Source organism: Galleria mellonella, unplaced genomic scaffold (assembly GCF_026898425.1).
Source record: "Galleria mellonella isolate WM207_F2 unplaced genomic scaffold, CSIRO_AGI_GalMel_v1 utg173, whole genome shotgun sequence".
Classification (NCBI taxonomy): domain Eukaryota; kingdom Metazoa; phylum Arthropoda; class Insecta; order Lepidoptera; family Pyralidae; genus Galleria; species Galleria mellonella.
The window spans coordinates 4,331,035-4,351,380 of NW_026442016.1; the positions used below are offsets into that span (position 1 = coordinate 4,331,035).

General features: G+C 32.5%; 1 long non-coding RNA gene across 1 annotated transcript in view; it reads left to right on the top strand.

Annotated features, from left to right (window-relative positions):
- Positions 1 to 19,759: 19,759 nt before the first annotated feature.
- The window catches only part of LOC116413140 (uncharacterized), a 34,529-nt gene continuing 33,942 nt past the window's right edge, over positions 19,760 to 20,346 (top strand). The window contains exon 1 of the long non-coding RNA XR_008252675.1: positions 19,760 to 19,978. This is a non-coding gene — a long non-coding RNA (uncharacterized LOC116413140). The remainder of the gene's footprint in view (positions 19,979 to 20,346) is intronic.

Sequence of the window (20,346 nt, forward strand, 5' to 3'; positions counted from 1 at the left end):
CGAGAACAGAATAACAAGTTCGCGTGGGTGAAGCTGCGGGAAACTGTTTATCTATAATAACAGCGAAATTCCACTTACTGACTAACTCAACCTTAATATTACTGGAACTTTAAGAAATATTTAATTTATATTAATTCTTTATACGGTTAAGATTTTATTAGAAAGGTTTTCGGTAATTCCCACGGGTTTACAGAAATGAAAGACAACAAGTTCCATGCGAGTAAAGCGGCTAGAAATGGTATTAAATAATAATGAAGTAATCTAAAATACAGGAGCTGTGGTTATATATTATATTTAAAATAAGAAAATGTATTTATTAACTAACAACTTACAAAGTTAAATTGTTTCAAGGACAATTGACCAGGTAAGGGTTACAATTGCATTAAACAATTTGGTATAAATGTAGGGCCCGTTATGATCAATCAGTGGTACTAAACAGTGTGGGAGCGGACGAGACGGTGCGTGAGAACCGTGCATTGTTTCTGCTAGCCCGCACTCTGATGAGGTCACATGCTTTGATTGTTAAATCAATTCCACTGCCCTCTGCCGATTTAATAGGTTGCCCTGATGCAGTAATTTGTCACTATTTATTTGTTTAATGGGACGAGATTATTTTGGATGTTCTAAATTTTCTTTTTTAATTTATATATGATCAATAAAAAGATCAATGCATCCTACCTACAGTGTCAAAACGTAGACACGATAAGATTAGCCCACCAATGAAGACTTGCTCACAGAGTTGTGGAAAAAGCTGTATTTAAAGTTTTTGAGAAATTAAGAGGCTGATTATGATGAGGATAATAAAGTTAAGTCTATCAGTCTTTAGATACAACGGTTTTTATTTAAATATATATTAATAAATTTATATTTTTGCGGCGTATAAAATTGATAATAATACAAAACTACAACATAATTATTTTTCTAAATTCTTTTGTTATGTACCTCATTATCAAGACAAGGTTTCTATGATAGATAATGTCTGGAAAATCATACGGGAAAATGAGAAACTGGAATTACGAAACTGGAATGGAGAGCTAATTACTGTATAAATCGTCATCATTTCATCCATTAACTGTCCACTACTAATTATAAGCCTATCCCATAAGGGGAGTTTTACCAGTAGTTGCCATGCTTGGCAGGCAGGTTGGCGACCGTAGTTAGGCTTTAAGAGATGTTTTAAGAAGGACGCTGCTGTTTATCACTTTACCAATAAGTTGCTTTAGTCGCCTTTTACTACACCTGAGTTACTTAAAAATCACTGTATAAATATCCTCCAAAAATTTAATTAAAAATAGTGCAAAATGCATGAAAATGATATAAACCTAGAATTAATCTGACCATAGATCGATTGCGTGCTAACGGATGTAAACAATATCAACATTGTACTGACATGCAGTGTTGTTTCACGATAGATAATAATATGTAGTAAGACGGTGGTACCAGTCAGGCAAGTCATACAAAACTCATTTATACTGTATACACATATCTATGTTATTATATAAATAAAAGTCACTTGCCGAATGTATGTAAGTGCATCAATTCAGAATATTTGGCACTTGCACCTATTTGGCTAATTCTTTTTTTGTTCATACTTGTAATTGTTAGGACAAGTTTCGTATAAAAGGGAATGTTTGAGACATTGTAAGGGAAAAGTACATCCGTGCGAAGCCGAGACGGGTAGCTAGTAATAAATAAACTCTTTAAAATAAATATGACAAATGTTATTCGCAAAACTGTTTTTTTTTTTTTTTATAATTTTCACTTTAAATATCACGAAATTATAATACCCGTTTAGATAATCTGGATATTACAAAATCTTTTGGTTTCAACTAGAAATAAATATTGGAAAAAGTGTAGGCATTTTATTTGATAAGTAACAAACATACAAACCATTCTAATGGCTGCAAGATGAGGTCATACACATTGATTGTTGTATCAATTGTAGTGCACTGCACTGATTTAATAGAGTCAGTTTTATTGCATTAACCATTGTTGTTATCTATTTGACTTTTAACATTTTTACAATGCGATCTATTTATATAGTTGGTATTATATGCTTTTTGGTTCAATATTATCAGGCGAGTATTGTGAATATCTAACGTTATCTGTTATGATGAAATAGATCGTTAGGTACCTGTGAAGGTAAAATGAAAAGCGTTTATAATTTCAGTTTCTCCAAGTGTAGTGACGTTGTAATTATTTGTCAATTACAAAAACAATTTCACAATTTTCGCCATTTCTAAATGATTATTTAAAAAGTGCAGTGCTAGTGAACTGAAACGTTAATCATTAATGCGTTGCATATAAATCTACCATTAAAAACTTAGTACCTACTTCATATTTCGTTTAGAATTTTTCAAATATATTTTTGCCATTAAACCCCAATTTTCAGTGACAGTTTTATAAGAATATTATTGAGCAATTAAAGTTTTGGTTTACAAGAACATACCAGAGGGAGACTATGTACAAAAGTCGATTGCTTGGGTACCTCTGTCCCATTCGTGTTTCAACCGTGAAGCAGTACTCTGTGATTTGCGATCCGTAATCGACCGGAACCTTGTTACTTCAGGAACGGACAAGTCGCCTCGGCTTTTGTTCCCTTATGTTGTTATATTGGCAGTTTGTGGTTTGGTTTATGAGGTCAATAGCCATAGCGTAGCAATGATTCACGGCTGCATAACGTAATTTTCTGAGCCTGAAACTAATTATAAACGTTTGTAATTATTAATCTTATTTTAATGGTTAATACCAGAGGGAGACTTTGTACAAAAGTCGTTTGCTTGGTCCCATTCGTGTTTCAACCCTGAAGCAGTTGTGTTTGCATGACTGTGTTTCGGTTTGAAGGGTGGGATATGGCGTGAATTTACAGGGTACAGAGGAATAACACCTGAGTCCTCAGGAATGGCAACGCATGGGGGGTATCATGGGTGAAACAGTATAGTCTGCTATCTCCATGGTACTGCTCATGTCTATAGGCGACGGTTACCACTTTCCATCAGGTGGGCCGTCAGCTTGTTTGTCATTCTAAGTTGCATAAAAAAAAAAACATAACTTTTTAAATAGTTAGATACATTGAAAATTAATTAATTGTCTTAGAAAATAGACAGACGTTGCCATATTTTGTAAGTCATAATTACGAATGTTCTTAAATATCAGAAATTAACGTTAATTTTAAAAATGAATTATGATGAAAGGGACGAAGGAACTAAGTATAAAATTTATGAAATAAAACTAATCATATACATATGATTAATGATAGGAAATTAATAACTACTAACTGTGATTTATTTTTTATATAGATCAAATATTGATAGATTATGTATATGCCATTCTTTTGTGAAAATGTAACATTTTGTTGTCATAAAAAATCATTGACACTGTCTATCTTTATCATAAATATGAAGAGTATTCTCGCTAGAAATATTATATGGTGTATGAAATAAAATTCTTAGAAATAGAGACTACTAACTGAATAATTCTCTATATGCAATATATACATAAATATGGTTCATGCATGATTATAAAGGTACAGGTTCATTTATTATTTTTTTATTTAATAATATCGATATATATTTAACGTCACACCAAGATTTTTAATGGATAGTCAGAGAGAGTTGAGCATCAAATTTCTTATTCACTGAGACAAATTTTCGTATGTATTATAGAAATCTCGTATGGTTATATGATAATTCTATAAAACAAATGTTGCATTCTGGTATTTGTGAATATGACATGATTAGTCGTTATAAAGGGGATCTATTAATTCAGTAGGATCAAGATATTTATAATATATATAGTATTAATTATAATATCATATACATACGAGTACATAAAGAGCAAACTTCACTGAGTTCTGCATCCGGAAAACGTCAGGGTCTTACCGTTCACGCGACAGAAACATGCAGGAGGCGGCTAAAATTGTGCTTTTCTATTTTTGTATTAATTTATGCCTTAATATAATTTTACAAATTATATTTTATATACATTATAAATTTATTCAAATAATATGAGTTATATATAATGAGCAGATGAAACGCAACTCAAAGATTTTTTTATTAAAAGTTAAACAGTCGATTATTCAATTTGGAAAAGATAAATTCGGATAATATTTATAAAGTCTATAAAATAATAAAAAAATAGGGTTGTTATTTAATTTAAAATCGATATGTGAAATAAATGACGTGAATTGTGATGATAAATACTTTGAAACTTTTTCGATTCATTATTTCAGTCTATACATGTGCACTGCATGACTTCTGTTAATGTCCAAATGAAAGCCTATGTTAATTTACATACGTAAATATGTACACTATTTATTTCGTAAACTAGATATATACAAATACATAGCGTATAAACTAACGCACGTATTCGTAACTTCATCTAAATTTATTAGTTTTACGATAGATTTAATTGAAATCTAATAGATACGTTGATTGCACGTGCGACAACAATGCTCACTCAATGATCATAAAACGTTTAAAACGATTGGATGTGAACATTTTAGCGCGCACGTATCGTTGTGGTCATTCTATCGGCTGTGACCGTGACCGTTGCGACTGAAGTCGCCTACGCTACCTCCTGTCCAATAAGCTTGACCCCGCACGCTACTTACACTGCATATAATATTGTTAGCCAAAACAAATACAGAGGTCTCTTAGCTGTGGTCATCTTCTTCTCGCCTACGCCAATTTTGGCGTGACGCCTCCTTGCTTACTAATTAAACGTATCGGTCTTTGACACCTATATTTGTACAATGTGTTAGCGTATACACTATCCGTATGCTTTTTAACATGCAGTTTCTGCTAGGTAAACTAGTGGCGTAGTAGTAGGCGTAAGGATACGTTCCTTACGCCTTATACGAGTATGTTTTTCCAAATAACTTTGCGTGAATTTTGCTCGCAATATTATTTTATTATATCAGTCGTTAATGTTTACTACTGAACATAGGCCTTCCCCATAAGGGGGCGTTTTGTCCGTAGTTGCCGTTGGCTTCGGTCATGTTTAAAAAGGGTCGCTGCTGAGCATTTCTCGACTGTTAAGTTCCATCCACGAAAATAAAAGAGGTGGCCCATTTTGCTAAACATATTTATTTAGAAATTGAATGTTATTTAAAATTAAATGTTATTTAAAAATAAAAAAAAGGTTTAAATTTTACAAATAGAAATTGGGATGAACTACATTGGATTTTAAAACTAATAGTTTTTTATAGATAACCAAGCCTTAACTTTTACTTTGTAATTGTAGGTATATTATCTAATTGTTAATTCATAATGGTATTAGCACAAATGTTATAAATAATTATGTTTGAATAAGTGTGTTGCGAGACCCAAGTTTGAGTTCCCGTCAAAGTAAAACGCTGTATGTATTGTGTCTTCTTGATGAAACTTCATTATACTAATTATTTTATATTATTAAAATACACATATCTATTTATATATTATTAATTACTATTATATAATATTAATTATTATATATATAATATATATATAGTAATTAATTAAAATGTTTTTATTTCAATTATAACTAAATTTTATTTATAAATGTTTCGGCATATTTAACTTCTTTTATATATAATATAGATAATTTTAATATGTATTAAAGAATGTTTATGTAATAAAAGGTTTATATGTTTCGTGTATTATATACATTTATAATAATTTTATAAAATTATAATTAGTTTGTATAAATACAATTGAGGATGACGTTTTAAAACTAAATAGTGGAACTAGTTCATAGTTTTTGTTAATGTATCGAGTTAGAGTAAATTCTTAGTTACCTGTTTAATTAGTTGTAAAGAAATATGTAAGTCACGGATATTAGATTTGTGTACACATACTTCTATAGTTAAGTAATGAGGATAATAGAGGTACGTACTTATTTTTACGAGCTGATATTCTGTGGTTTACGTCTATTTGCTTTATTACTTGTTTACAGTACATCTTGGTTATCGTCAGTAAACCTTATTTTAAAAAGGTGGTGTAAGTAACAAGTTATAGTATCTTAATGACGATTTCTTTTAATGGATAATAATGGAATGGTAATTTCGCCTGCGTCAACGGTATACACTGGTGGGGCACCAGTGAGGGATGATAGGTGAGAATGAAAAAGCAGGTCAGTCAGCCTATCGTGATAAATTCACCTGGAATAGAAAACGATAGTGTCCAGGGGGAACCGCGAGGAGGTCGATTTGACTGGGTGTATTGCTAACAATGAATAGAATAGAATAGAATAGAAATCATTTATTCAAATAAACTTACATTGAAGCACTTTTGAAAAGTCATTACATTTTTTTTAATTTACCGCTCGTTCGGAAAGCTGTCTCATCACAAGAAGAACGAGCAAGAAACTTGCGTGATGCTCTTTTAAATATTTTGGATTTATGGGATTACTAATCCCAATTCTTCCCTTCTCCTACCAACTCTTAATGACGATCTTGGGTGCAGAGTTTAAGTGAATTACTATCCGATGGTTGACATGTTCAATCTCTAATAATGAGTATTTTTATTGGATTTAAGCATGGCTAATATGGATTGCGGAAGAGCGCCGTGCCTTGGTCGCAGTAATAGAAGATAATCTCTCGCTCTCTTCAGTTGTCGGACAGATGGTGTCCAGTAAGAGCGCATGGATGGCGGTCCTCGGCTTTTGCGAGGCCGCCATGTCAACGAAGGAAACGGCGAAAAGGGAGCGAGAGATCGATCCCTTCGCCTCACAAATCGAGCGCCGGCGACATAGACGAAGAAGGCAGGACCGAGGAGGAGATCTTACTTCATCGCATGAGCCAGGGGCGGCAGCTGCGAGGGCAGCTGTCACCCCATCATCAACACGGCCTGGAGGAGGCACGCGCGTGCTCCCGCGCGCCCCTCTGTGAGGAAACACCTACAGGTCACCTAGTGAAGAGGTCCGTCTTGTGTGGCGGACCAATGCGTTTGGGACGGGACGATTGCTCACGCACACCCACGTCTTGAAGAAAGCGCTGAGAAGGAGCACCGGGGGGTTTTAGCCGGTAAGAGTGCGGCAGTACCTGCATATCTCCCCCGAGGTATGCGGGTTTGCATGAGCATTTCTCCTCGACAAAAAAAAATAACAAAATATATGGATACCGATTTGATATCTATGTATTAGGTTCCTATGGTCATTGATGGTGGAAAAAGATCCCATTTCGATATCATATATCTGTGCCTCTAGTGAGAAAAGGTTCAATTCAAAATGGCCACTTTTCAGGAGAGCCAAAAATCTATTTTAAATAAAGAAAAAAAATTCTGCTGCTTTTATTATTTGCTAATTGAACAAGTCAGTGATTGTATTTATAGTAATTTTTTCTCCTCTTTCTTATGAAATTGTCGGTTTTTGTGTAAAACCTATAGTTTTAAAAATAATTCTATTATACCTAATCACACTTAAGAAAAATATTAAAATTATGATGTGAAAATAGTTTTAAGTTGAATTAAAACGATTTTATTGAAGTATTGAAGAAAAACAATGTTAAGTATTTTACGCTATAAAAAATAATCGCTATTAAATGGTGTAAAAGGGTTCAAATCGAACTGATTCATTTTACAAAAATAATTTTTGTAAAATATTGTAGTTTTATTTCTAATTATGACTTTTTTACCACAAATATTTTGTTAATTGTAGCCTTTTACATGTTTACTATCTCTATTGTTTTTAAAGATATCGTTACGATTCTTATACCATTCGAAAGAGAAAAATTTGCTTATTTAAAGTAGCCTAAAAAAGAAAAAGGCTATAACTTGAGTTATACCCTTTCTCACTAGAGGCACAGATATATATATCGGTCGGATACCTATGTTTGAATATTTTAAAAGTTTGTTAACTAATATTATTTTTTGGACAACAGTCTTTTAGCATATACATTATTGGACCAGTGTATAGATATTGTAACTAAAATATATAGATATTGCTACACATTACCTACCCCTACTTTATTTAATATATTTTCCGTGTATTCCAGACATAGAAAGGATCACCTCTTCCTATCTTGTGGGTATCGTAAGAGGCGATTAATTTCAAACCAAGCCATTAAATTCCCAATAGTCGAGGAAAGAATAGCAGCGTCCCACCTAAAACGTCACTAAAGCCTAACTGCTCAAGCGTGGCAACTACTGGAAAAACTCCCCTGTTTGGAGAAGCCCATGTTCAGCAATGGACAGTCAACGGCTGATATGATTAAATCATCATCATTTCAGTCATTATCCGTTCACTGCTGCACATAAGTCTCCCCATAGACTGCCATAAAGAATGGTTCTGCATCCATCCATTATCAACAACTTACTAGCAACTTGCATCCATTATCACCCTGCAATGCATTTCAGGTCGTTACTCCACCTACACTGGTCGTCTTACACTGTATTTACTCGTACGCGGTCGCTACTCAAGAACCTTTCTTCTCCATCGGTTGCCGGTTCTTTGAGCTATATGACTAGCTCATTGCCACTTCAGCTTGCTTATCCTTTGAGCTATGTCGGTTATTTTGGTTCTTTTGTGGATATCCTCGTTTCGGATTCTATCATGCAAAGAGATTCCGTGTCTTTGCGTGAGAGAGCCCTCTCTATAGCCCGCTGAGTAACTTAAAAATTTTGCATACGGGCTATCGTGCAGGACCATGTTTCGGTTCCATAAGTCATCACTGACAATGAAATGATACTAATGAGATAACGTTCCATCAAATTGTTTCAGATTATATTATATTAATTTTCATATTATTTTTCATACTAGCTATACTCGTGAATTTGTTCATGTGGCTGGGACTTATTGGTTGGTTGGACTAAAAAGCAGCCTAGGTTTTAATATAATTATTTTTTTCATTCTCTCATAATTATTTATAATGATATTTTTGAGACATTTTCATGTCGATGATGACTTGAGATTATGAACGAGTACTTAAGCCGTTTTAACCTAACGTAAACAAATATTACAGAAGTGGAAATTCCTGAGAATTACCAAATAATCTTCTAGAAATTTCTATCGCAATGAGTTTACAATTTACTCCACAGCTCATCGGATATGAGGTCTTGCAACGACCGTGACCGACACAGTGCGCGTTGTATGTATGTGACCTCAAGAGAGAACCTTCATCTTTTCGGACTTTGCCTACTGACATCTTTAAGAAAGAATAAAAAAAAACCTACCAAACCAACCAAAAAACAATGTGAGATTTCTATGAAAACCAAGAAATAATGGGTCAATTTTATATGTACGACAACATCACTGGTCGTATTGTCAGAAATTATTTCAGATTGTGCTAATATGTCGCATGCTCGTTTGCCCCTGTGTTGTAAAAAAAAAAATTATGCATTGACTGCAAGTTGACTTTCCACCTGATGGAACGTAGTAACCGTTTATAAATATGAATAGTATTACCGACATCATGTGTTCCCATACTTGAGGACTAAGATGTCATGTTTTACACAGCTATATCTGTTAAAATTAACAGCCTTGCAAAAACAGTTGCTTAGTGGCAGAATTACAAGTATAGTGAGAATATGCAGTCAGCTTAATAGACGTTGTGTTTTATGTGGAAAAAAGCGCACACAGAGTTCCTGCTAAACTCAATGATAGTCCGACAAATTTTATCATTAACATAGATGGGAGTTAACGCGAAGCCATTACAGGTAAGTAGTACTTGCATATCTAATATTTTTATAGCACGGGCTGCCAGAAAAGACGCCATTCACTTCAGTCCTGCCGTGACCTCGAAGTGGCGCTTTCCATGTCGAACCCTCGGCAAGAAAAATTTGGTATGTTAGTATTATTTACCTGTAATCGTGTCGCATGAAATTCGTGAATTTAAAAATATCACATGGTTTATCTAGAAGATATTATGGTTTATCTAAATAGGTTCGCAAATTGTCAACAAACTTCAAAGCTTTTCAGCCTTACAGTTTTCCGTTTGACGCATATACATGTAGTACAAATAATGATTCATTATGAAATAAGAATTCACAATGATGAGTGATTAAGACTATATGAAACAATAGTGCTGTGTGCCCGTCGTGACATGTTGTGCCTAACAACCTGTCACGACATCGTTGTACAACGGGCGCAATGTGGACAATACAAACATATTACATGAATTCGAAAGATATTTTAAAACACTGTTTCTATGTTAGTACCGTTTAATAACATATGATTTGCTCATTATTTTTAATGGACTTCCAAAGGCGGAAGATTCAATTTGACCGTTTTTTTTTTTGTTGTTGATATATTACGTGATTGTTTAGTGATAATTTTGAAGTGATTTTGACAATTATTTTTACATTCAGTAGTGTATTCTCTTATTGGCTCTATATTAATTTAATAGCGAATAAAGCTGCCGTTCTCTATGCAAAGTAAAAACCTGCATCTTGCGACATATATTTCTGTAGACTTGTAGACACATGACTCTACGTTGTAGATTATAATAATTCTAGTGATCAAACTGATTTTATTATGTTTTTGCGGAAAAAAATGTACTTGTCTATTTTTTTAATGGGTAGAATTAGAATTGTAGGTGACAGACGAGAATGAAAGCAGGTAAATTAGTCCTTCGTGACAGAAATCCATAAGAAATAACTACGATGGTATTCAGGGAGAACCGCGTGGAGGTTGGGGGTCTTACTGTATCTTGCTAATAATATACCGTATATACCGTCTGTTTTTGTCTATTAACCATTAATGTATTTAAAATCATTTTCTAAATTTTCTAATATTTTACATTAGAAAATTTTGAAAATGATATTTTATAATTTTCTAATATTGATTAAGAGTAGATGTTTATTGTGTGATTAACTGTCGCTAATAATGAAGCTTTCTATGCGTGAAAGAATTTTTAAAATCAGTTGAGTAGTTTTTGAGTATATCCATTACAAACAAACAAACAAATCTTTCCTGTTTATAATATTAGTGTAGATAATAGATATTTAAATATACATAATATGAAGAATACAATAGCAAATATAATGGCGATCTACTATTCAGTTTTTTTTTTACCTTCAATTACCTGAAGCATGGCATAACGTTATGACTATGTGACATGCGCAGACGCCACGTGATTTGCGCACGTGCGCGTAAATTTATCGATACTAACATCGTTAAACTGCGAGTAACTAGATGTTATTGTACATTACCGATCTTTGATGTCATATGCATATATTTGCGAATATTTTAGTAACGTATCCACAGAATTGATTCATATAGGATCTAGATATTGATTTATAAAAAAACATATTGAAATGATCAGTTGTCGCGTTTTTATTTGAGTTTTTATTAATTTTGTCAGAAAAATCATTTTGAAATAGTCTGTTTTTCGTGGAGCAATATTTTAATTTATTTATAAACTTTTAAATAAACTTTACTTGTTAATATATTTATGTTAATTTTGCAAGTAACTTTTGAATAAATTTTCTTTTATTAAATTTTATTGAAACTTTATCTAATTATGTACGACTACGACTACAGCATGAACCCAGTGACAATGTAATATTAAGAATTGTGTCCTAATATTATATTATCATTAGGAGTTTGAAATATTTTGTCATCATGAAATTACGAATATGTACAATACTGATTAAATCATCATGATCACATCAACCGTTAACTATCCGGTGCTGAACATTGACCTTCTCTTATGGGGGGCTTTTGCCAATAGTTGCCACTCTTGGTAGGTGGATTGGTAACCGTAGTTAAGCTTTGGTGATGTTTAATGAGCGACGCTGCTGCCCATCCCTCGACTATTAAGTTCCCTTACTTGCCTCTTACGACACTCGCCGGAAAGAAAGGGATGGCCCATTCTATGCCGAGACCACATGGCGACTGACAAAATGTTTAAAACAGAATTTCAATTCTATAAAGTATTATTATTGTATTATTTACATCACAAAATTTAATTTTATACAACACAAAGATTGTTTTATATAACTTGATCTAAGAAACGTGTTAGTTGTTACTAGGTAACTTATTTAGACATCGCAATGGCCTTGTCAGTCACTTATTACACTCGATTCGGTGTTTATATATATTTTGACGCGCACTTACTATATTAGGAACTAGGAATTGATTTATTTCGTATTTCAGAGTTGGTCGAAGGCGTTTATGCAGAATGAATATCGAGAATATCGATTAGACGAATAAATTAAATAATTTCCAAAATAAGAATTTCGTTTGCATTGTTTTGATACGAAATATCTTCACCTGTTTTGAACCAATATTAATAAGTGTTTTTTTTTGTATATATATATATATATATATATATATATATATATATATATATATATATATATATATATATATATATATATATATATATATATATATATATATATTTATAATTTACAATGCAGTTTTACATTCTAGAAAGACGTTAGAAAGCTGGCTGGCTTTTTACTTATATTGGCTCGGTTTTCACATATTTATTACAGAATACAATGCGTGATTATAATTGAAGATTAAAATCAAATATAATAATAATAAATACATGTAGGTACGTAAAACGTTTAAAAATCGTTAGATAGTATTTATTCTCATGTTAATACTATATGGGATTAGTTCTGATATTCAGAGATACTAAATTAAGAATACTTGGAACTGATGCATATAAGATGTATAAAAGTGCTATGGCGTATGTTAGGAAATGGCAATTTTATTCATAAAATATAACATTTTGTGATACATTAAAATGATTATTAAATGAACAAAAAATAAGGTTCAAAATTCGCCTTTTTTGCATGTCACGCGATATCTGCGCATTCAGAAAGGATTTTGATAAAACTGCCGTATTGACTGCATATGTATTAATTTTGTCGCATTTAAAGCAATTGTTTTTTATATGGATCAAAATTATGATTATTATTTACGCGGTTTTATATATTTCATATGTAACTAAATAGACACACAAAATGAATAAAGTGGTAATAGGAACATTAAAAATATTAAAAAAGGCTTGAAAGGTTGTGACGGAAATATTTCTTGGAATTCTTTTTGATTTGAACCCGAAATTACTTCCAAAGACAGCGGAATGAGCTACAACGTATTCGCGGAACGGTAAATATTTAGAGAACAATTATCAGTAGACCGCTATCCCATAATAACAGTCTCTGCATCTTTACTTTTCGTTGAATTCGTAATATTTCTATTACATTGCTTCTTATAAAGCTTTCAAAATTTCAGCTTGTCTTTATAAACGCGTAATGGTCTATACATATTTGGGTAGTCTGTAGTATTTGGAATGATGTAATCTCGAGGTAGTGGATTTGATTACTACGTAATCGTCTGGTGCTACCATGATATCATTTGTTAAGCGTCGCGGTCGTACTGAGGTATCAAATGTATCATCAAGGTTGTACACTTGTTTTGATGTTTACTGAGAACTTAAATACTGAAAAAAGTTTTTTTTACGGCATTTAATTACTCTATTAATAATTTTGTTTTTCTTTAAGTATTATTTTTAAACCAAACTATGCATCATCCACAACTAAATAAAGACCTTTGACTTAATTACCTTTTAAAACTTTAAATTGTTGCTTTAAGTTTTTTAAATAAATATTATATCTGTATGTATATTAAATAATACGATTTGTGTTATTTTGTCTCTAGTGGACTCAGCATAGGATAGGCTACTCCTTGTTTTCTAGCGAGTGCCATAGAAGGCGACTAAAGGAACATAATGGTAGAGGGATGGGCAGCAGCGTCTCACTTAAAAGCCTATCTGCGGTTGCCAACCCGCCTACCCAGCGTGGCAACTACTGGCAAAACTTTCCTTACGGGGAAGGCTTATGTTCAACAGTAGACAGTTAACGGCTGATATGATGATAATGATGATGATTTAATTTTGTAACAATCGTAATTCACTGCTTTTTCTTTCGTAATAATTATTAAGATAATTTTACTGTCAATCTATATCGAATGAAATTATCTTACAGTTATTAATTACGATAAACAATCTATCTAGTTTTCCACCTACGGTGACGACATATAACTGTCATCCTTATTTATTAGTAATGATATCTCTGACATAGAAATACACCGGAAAAGAACAAGCATCTTGTTAGAATCAAAACTAATTCAATTACAGATCAAAACAATGTTACGGCCAAACAGTGAAGGTTAGAGGTTGTTTCATTACGGAAGCAATTAAAAATAGACGGAATTTTGGTATTAACAGTAAAAAAAGACAAAGAAAAATACAGAAACCTCAAATGATTAGCCATAAAAAAGACATAAAAATTAAGATCCAAAATAAGATCTCACATCCGCTAAACATCTTGGGTTGGTGTTAGAATTGCTTAATTAAAAAAATTGTTTCATAAAGCATTATGTTTCCGCATTACATGGTATAGCGTTGGAAATGTAAAGCTTATTTAGAACCTCATCAATTTTTATGACTCCTTAATAATATTATAAGAAGCGAGATTTCATATTATGTATGTGTGTATATCAGGTGTGGTGTGGCCTAATGTGACAAAGTTCAAAATACAGTTTATTTATTTTTTGAGTTGCTCGTCAAATTGAAAGATTATTTCAACCGATTTCAAAAAGGAGGTATTTTTTTGGTTCATTCAATTCAGTTGTATTTTCTTAAGTCCGACAGTGATTCAACCGTAAAGAAGTTGTGTTTGCATGGCTGTGTTTCGGTTTGAAGGGTGGGATATGGCGTGAATTTACTGGGTACGGAGGAATAGCACCTGAGTCCTCAGGAATGGCAACGCATGGGGGGTATTATGGGCGAAATAGTTATGTCCATGGTACTGCTCATGTCTATAGGCGACGGTTACCACTTTCCATCAGGTGGGCCGTCAGCTTGTTTGCCATTCTAAGTTGTATAAAAAAAAGTTGTAAACCGATTTGGAAAATTCTTTTTTTAACTTGAAAGGATATACTTACAAAACAGTAGATTAGTTCTTAAATTTAAATAACTGGTTATTCCACAATTGAAGCCAGTTTTTGTTCCGTGAAACACAATTAAGATTGTGTTATATTGTGCTGATTGTATTATATTACTGAAAAAAAGGTAACAGGACCTATTTACGATACTAGTAAATGTAGTTATTTATTATTAACTAGTTATATCCCGGGGCTTTGCCCGTTGTCGTGTCGTGATATTAAATAGCTTTACTAAAAAATGTGCTATTAAATCCAGAAAGTATTTTTCAAATGTGACTGATAGTTTCGCAGATTAGCGCTACCAAACTAATAAACAAAGTCTTCCGCTCTATATTAGAATAGATGACCATGTTAACTCATAGGGATTTAATTTTGATTCTTTGATTTTCTGATGCCTGACGGATCGGACATTGTACGTAAATAAAATGTGTAAATAATAGAAGTTTTAATTTAATAATTGAATTATTTGCGAATTTTCAAGGCTTTTTGATACAAATGTATAGATATTCGTACGGAAAATAATCAATACAGGAATAATCCTGTATTGAATATAGTTTTCGAATAATTAAATGTAATAATAGTGATCACTATTCAATTATTTAATCGAATCAAATCTTATTACTATTATAAATGCGAAAATTTTTGAGAACATATATATGGATTTTATGATGTTTGTTACTAAATTACGCAAAAAGTATTTAACAGAATTAAATGAAAGTTAATATGAAGACAGGTTACATTATTTATATAACGATTCACGTGTGCGAAGCCGCGGGATATAACTGGTTTTAACATAGTAGTCGAATTAATTTTTTTTTATGTGTGAAAATGGTATGGTAACCCCGCCTGCGCTAACGGGATATGCTGGCGGAGCACCAATGAAGGGTGATCGATGAGAATGAACACAGGCCAGTTAGCCCATCATGATGAATTTATCAGGAATTAACCATGATAGTTTCCAGGGAGAACCGCGAGGAGGTCGACCTGGTTGGTTATATTGCTAGCAATAGGATTCTCAGTCTCCATTACTAGCAGTGCTTTTCCCTCCCGAATGAAATATTGTGAGGAATATGACATTTACTGTTTTCGCACTGTTAAGCAGTTTTAGGTGCTTGTTAATTTAATTCTGGGGTTTTAACAGTATGTAGTTCGTTTTAACGCTACATAAAGGTATGCAAATGTTATCAACATCCTGTGACGCGCGACGAATACGTAACTAGTACTACTCTAAATATAGCCATACAATCATTCATACTTTGAGCCATCGTTGTTACCACGCACCTAGTTTGTTTTAGTTAGCACTTTGCAATTTCTAATACTTACTATTTGATACTATTATTATAAAGCTACCGATGGCTCAACATATGAGCTATCCGATAAATTGTCATGTTTGATACTTCGATACTCTAATAAATACTTATTAGTCCCATTGCTAGCAATAAAAAAACCTAATAGGTCGACCTCCACGCGGTTCCCCTTGGAAACTATTGTGATTAATTTATTGCCGAATTCATCACGATGAGCCAATTGACCTGCTTGATCATTACCTATCATCCCTCACTGGTACTCCGCCGGTGAACATCAATAGCGCAGGTGGTGTAACCACTGAATTATCATCCAACTAAAAAAACTATTTTAAAATCTCCTTTGTGCTACATGTGTACATTATCATTTAAACGTATGTACTGCGATATTTTAAGATACGAATAATGAGATCGTTTCTGCACGCAATAAGAATTAATTTGAAAATCGAGAATTTATATATTTTCAGTTTCTTATAAATAATTTATTATATTACTTAATTTAATTAGAGAAGAAATAGGCAACGTAATTCTGAACTAGATTAATGATAATGTAAATTACATTGACAGTAATGATGGGTTAGAGAATAAATTATTACAGAAGTTAGTACTACTAATTTAAATGCTATAAATAATGAAAATATTGTTAGTAGTGTCAAAGGTAATAGTGATAGCATAAAAGAAACAATAATTGTAATAGTAAACCAAATGCTCCTTTGTCCCCTGTGTTTAAAAAAAAAAACTTCTCTTGCCAATCATTGCTGCACCGAATCTATGAGGTCAAGTTCTTCTTATTTAAAGTGAAATTTCTAAAATTATATGAAAAAGAAAATCTCTTTATATATTTTCTTGTGAAACATTTGAATAATGCCTTTGTTAGTAACCATATTACATTTAATATTCTTCTTGTTAAAACAAAAAAAAATATATTCTGCACTGAAAAATGCAAAGGAAAGAGAGAGAAGGAAAGAGAGAGAGAAAGAGAGAGAGAGTAAGAAAAGAAAGGCAATTGATCTATGATTGAAAATTTTTCACATCAAACATATCAATCGATTGATCTGGATATAAAACAATCATTTAAACCAATCTTGTTCTATTGAATATCTTGTAGACAACACTATTAAACAATCGAATCGATAAAACATCTATCTTTGAATGTTGTCGACTTTAGCTTGAAGTACGTACGTTTTACAAGGTAGACCACACAAGGCGCGCATGCGCAGGTAAGCGCCCCTTTATGCGCCGACAGAAATCTTGATGGGTCAAATATTTAATTAATTAATTCGATGGCTGCTATTCGAAATAAATTAGCCCAACAAATAAGCTATTCGTAATCTGAATAGTTTTTGTAGATTAAAAATAAAAGAATAATAATAATAAATACGATATTGCTTATAGGATCATTTTTTTTTGTGACTTTTTTTTGTACTTTTTCCCCAACATGTAAAAGAATGATATCTAACTAATATTTAAAAATTAATTTAAAACTTGAAATAACTTACGAAAAAGCATAGAAATGTATTCATATGCTATATATTGGAAAGAAGATAGATAGACAGAAATATTTTCGACTAATAATAGTTGTAAGGGTTTTTTCAATTTAATCTTAATTTAATGAAATTTATAATTTTAATTCAATAGATTCGTAATTATTATATTTAACTGTAAAAGTATCATCAACATAGGCACAAAAATCTATTAACATGCATAGTCGAAATCTTTCACATATTTTCCACTGTAAATAGAACATAATAAGCCCTATGTTATTGCGCAATTAGCATTTATATAGAGAGTTTTCCTTCTTCTGTATGATGTGCTGTATTTTCTTAATTATCTGTTACTAAATTCTTGGAATTGGATTTGCCGTGTGGTCCCAGCATAGAATAGGCCACCCCCTACTTTCTCGTGGGTGTCGTAATGGCTGACTAAGGGAGGGCGAGGGATGGGCATCTCTCTGAAAACATCTCTAAAGCCTTGACTGTGGTTGCCAATTCTTCTGCCAAGCGTGGCAACTACTGGCAAAACCCCCCAAGGGACAGGTTTATATTCAGCAGTGGAAAGTTGAAGACTGATATGATGATATGATGAAATTCTAGGGATGAGTAGTAACGATAACATAGTGTACTCTTACTCCATTATCACACTCATGTGGTGTTTAATATATGTAAGTTATGATTGTTCCTCACATAACACATATTTCTCACATATTTCTCACATAACAACAAAGAGAGCGATAATTGCTTCGCTTTTTAAACAACTTCCGAAAGGAGTTTTTAATACTCAAATATAGAAACATGCTTGTATATTTATGTGGGTAACCTATCGAATTTTTTCACCTCTGTTAGTCATACTGATCGTAGCCATTTACGGGTAGAAAATAACATATTTTTTAAAAAGTGCCGATATTTTTTCTTATAAACTGTGTACTTTAGGTCTTTCTCAAAGTAGGTCGAAATAAGTTACGTAATTTGTGAAATGTTCAACATTACCTTAACATCGTAAACAAAATACGTGGGTTTGAAATTGTAAGATTGTTTAAAAATAGAACTTGACAATCGAAGAGCAAATGTGAGCCTCCTTGAAGCCGCTTCGGTGAATCACACATAAAGACATAATTTTTATAAAGGAGCAGGTAGGTTGTGATAAAAAATGTTTTACCAACCATCCACGTCGGCAGCATCAAAGTCAACATAACATACTCCCACGAAGCGACCAATGAATATCCTTTTTATTCTATGCAACTCTTTTGGTACTTCGTACAGACTTTGTTTTTTGTGTCTTCAACTATTTGTCTGTGCACGTTCAATAATTTCCTGTTTACGAATGTTACTTTACTAGTTTTCTAAGAAGTTACCTTTTTCTATAAAAAAGATTTATTCGTTTCATAAATGTACTAGTTGTTCGGAGCTATTTTCTTAATATTATTTTTCGATAAAGTCACATTTTTTGCAACTCCATCGCAAAAAGGAAAGCAACGGACTTATAAGTCCCTTCATTTGTTTATTTCTCAAATCAATTTTAATGTATTTTTATATAATTCAGATAAAAACTGTTTGGCCGTGATTGTGTTTAACTACAATATATTTAACGAAAATCGGTATAACCGTGTATGTTTGGCATTTATTTAATTTTTTAAATCCTTTAAATATTGTATTTCGTAGTTTTGTATGAATTGTAGTAAATAGTAAACAAATTGAATTCAGCTGTTTATATATGGTTGAATAATAAATATAAATCATTACAGTACTAAATTATTTGTTTCTAATTAAGTTAATGTTTAATTTTTGATATGTATGTTAGTCTGTAAAGTATTTGTAGAGATTTACTAATATTTATACAATATGTTACCTGAAGTAAGTAAATAAATATAGAAATATATATAAAATTTTTCAAATTTAATAATCAAATAAAAAAAATAGTATGATACGTTGAACAATATAGTATAAGTATTAGTAGGATATATAAAATGTATTCCTTATGTTTAAACATATGAATAAATCTGAATTAAATCTGATACAGTACATCCTGTATTCACACATTTATTATCTCAATCGATACGTTTTATGTCGCTACTTTTAATACATTTTTATATTACATGAATATAAAAGTACCTATTTACTTAATTTAGTTGTTTTTAATTTTTAGATTGCAGTTAACAAGAAATGCAATGAAGCATGAATGCAATATATAAATCTAAATTCCTCGGCGAGGCGCATCATCGTACATAAGGCACAGTAAAATAAACCGCGTTTACTAATCGTTACAGGTTAAAACCGGCTACAAATGGTAATAAAATAAAGGTACATACATACATAACGTGTCGAAACGCAGTTCTCTCTTTCCGATATAAATAGTGCGAGGCGAGGCGAGTACGGCGCGGCGCACTGACCGACCATCGACAGCCATCCCGATAATCGGGCGAATGTTTGAGTTTCTCTATTTTCAAATCGAGTGACTCTGAGTCGGCAAGGTATAACGAGTGTAACGTGTTTGTTTACGTTACGCTGGCTGTGTTTAATGGTAGTGGTTTATCGAGTTAACTCGGGTGTTGCGGGTGGCGCGCGGTTACGGAATCGACGGTGAGGACGGCCGTGTGAACGCGCCGCGTTAATTGGCGTGCGGAGTGTCCGGCTGTCTTTGCGCCACGCGCCTGAGCTCGCTGTTCATC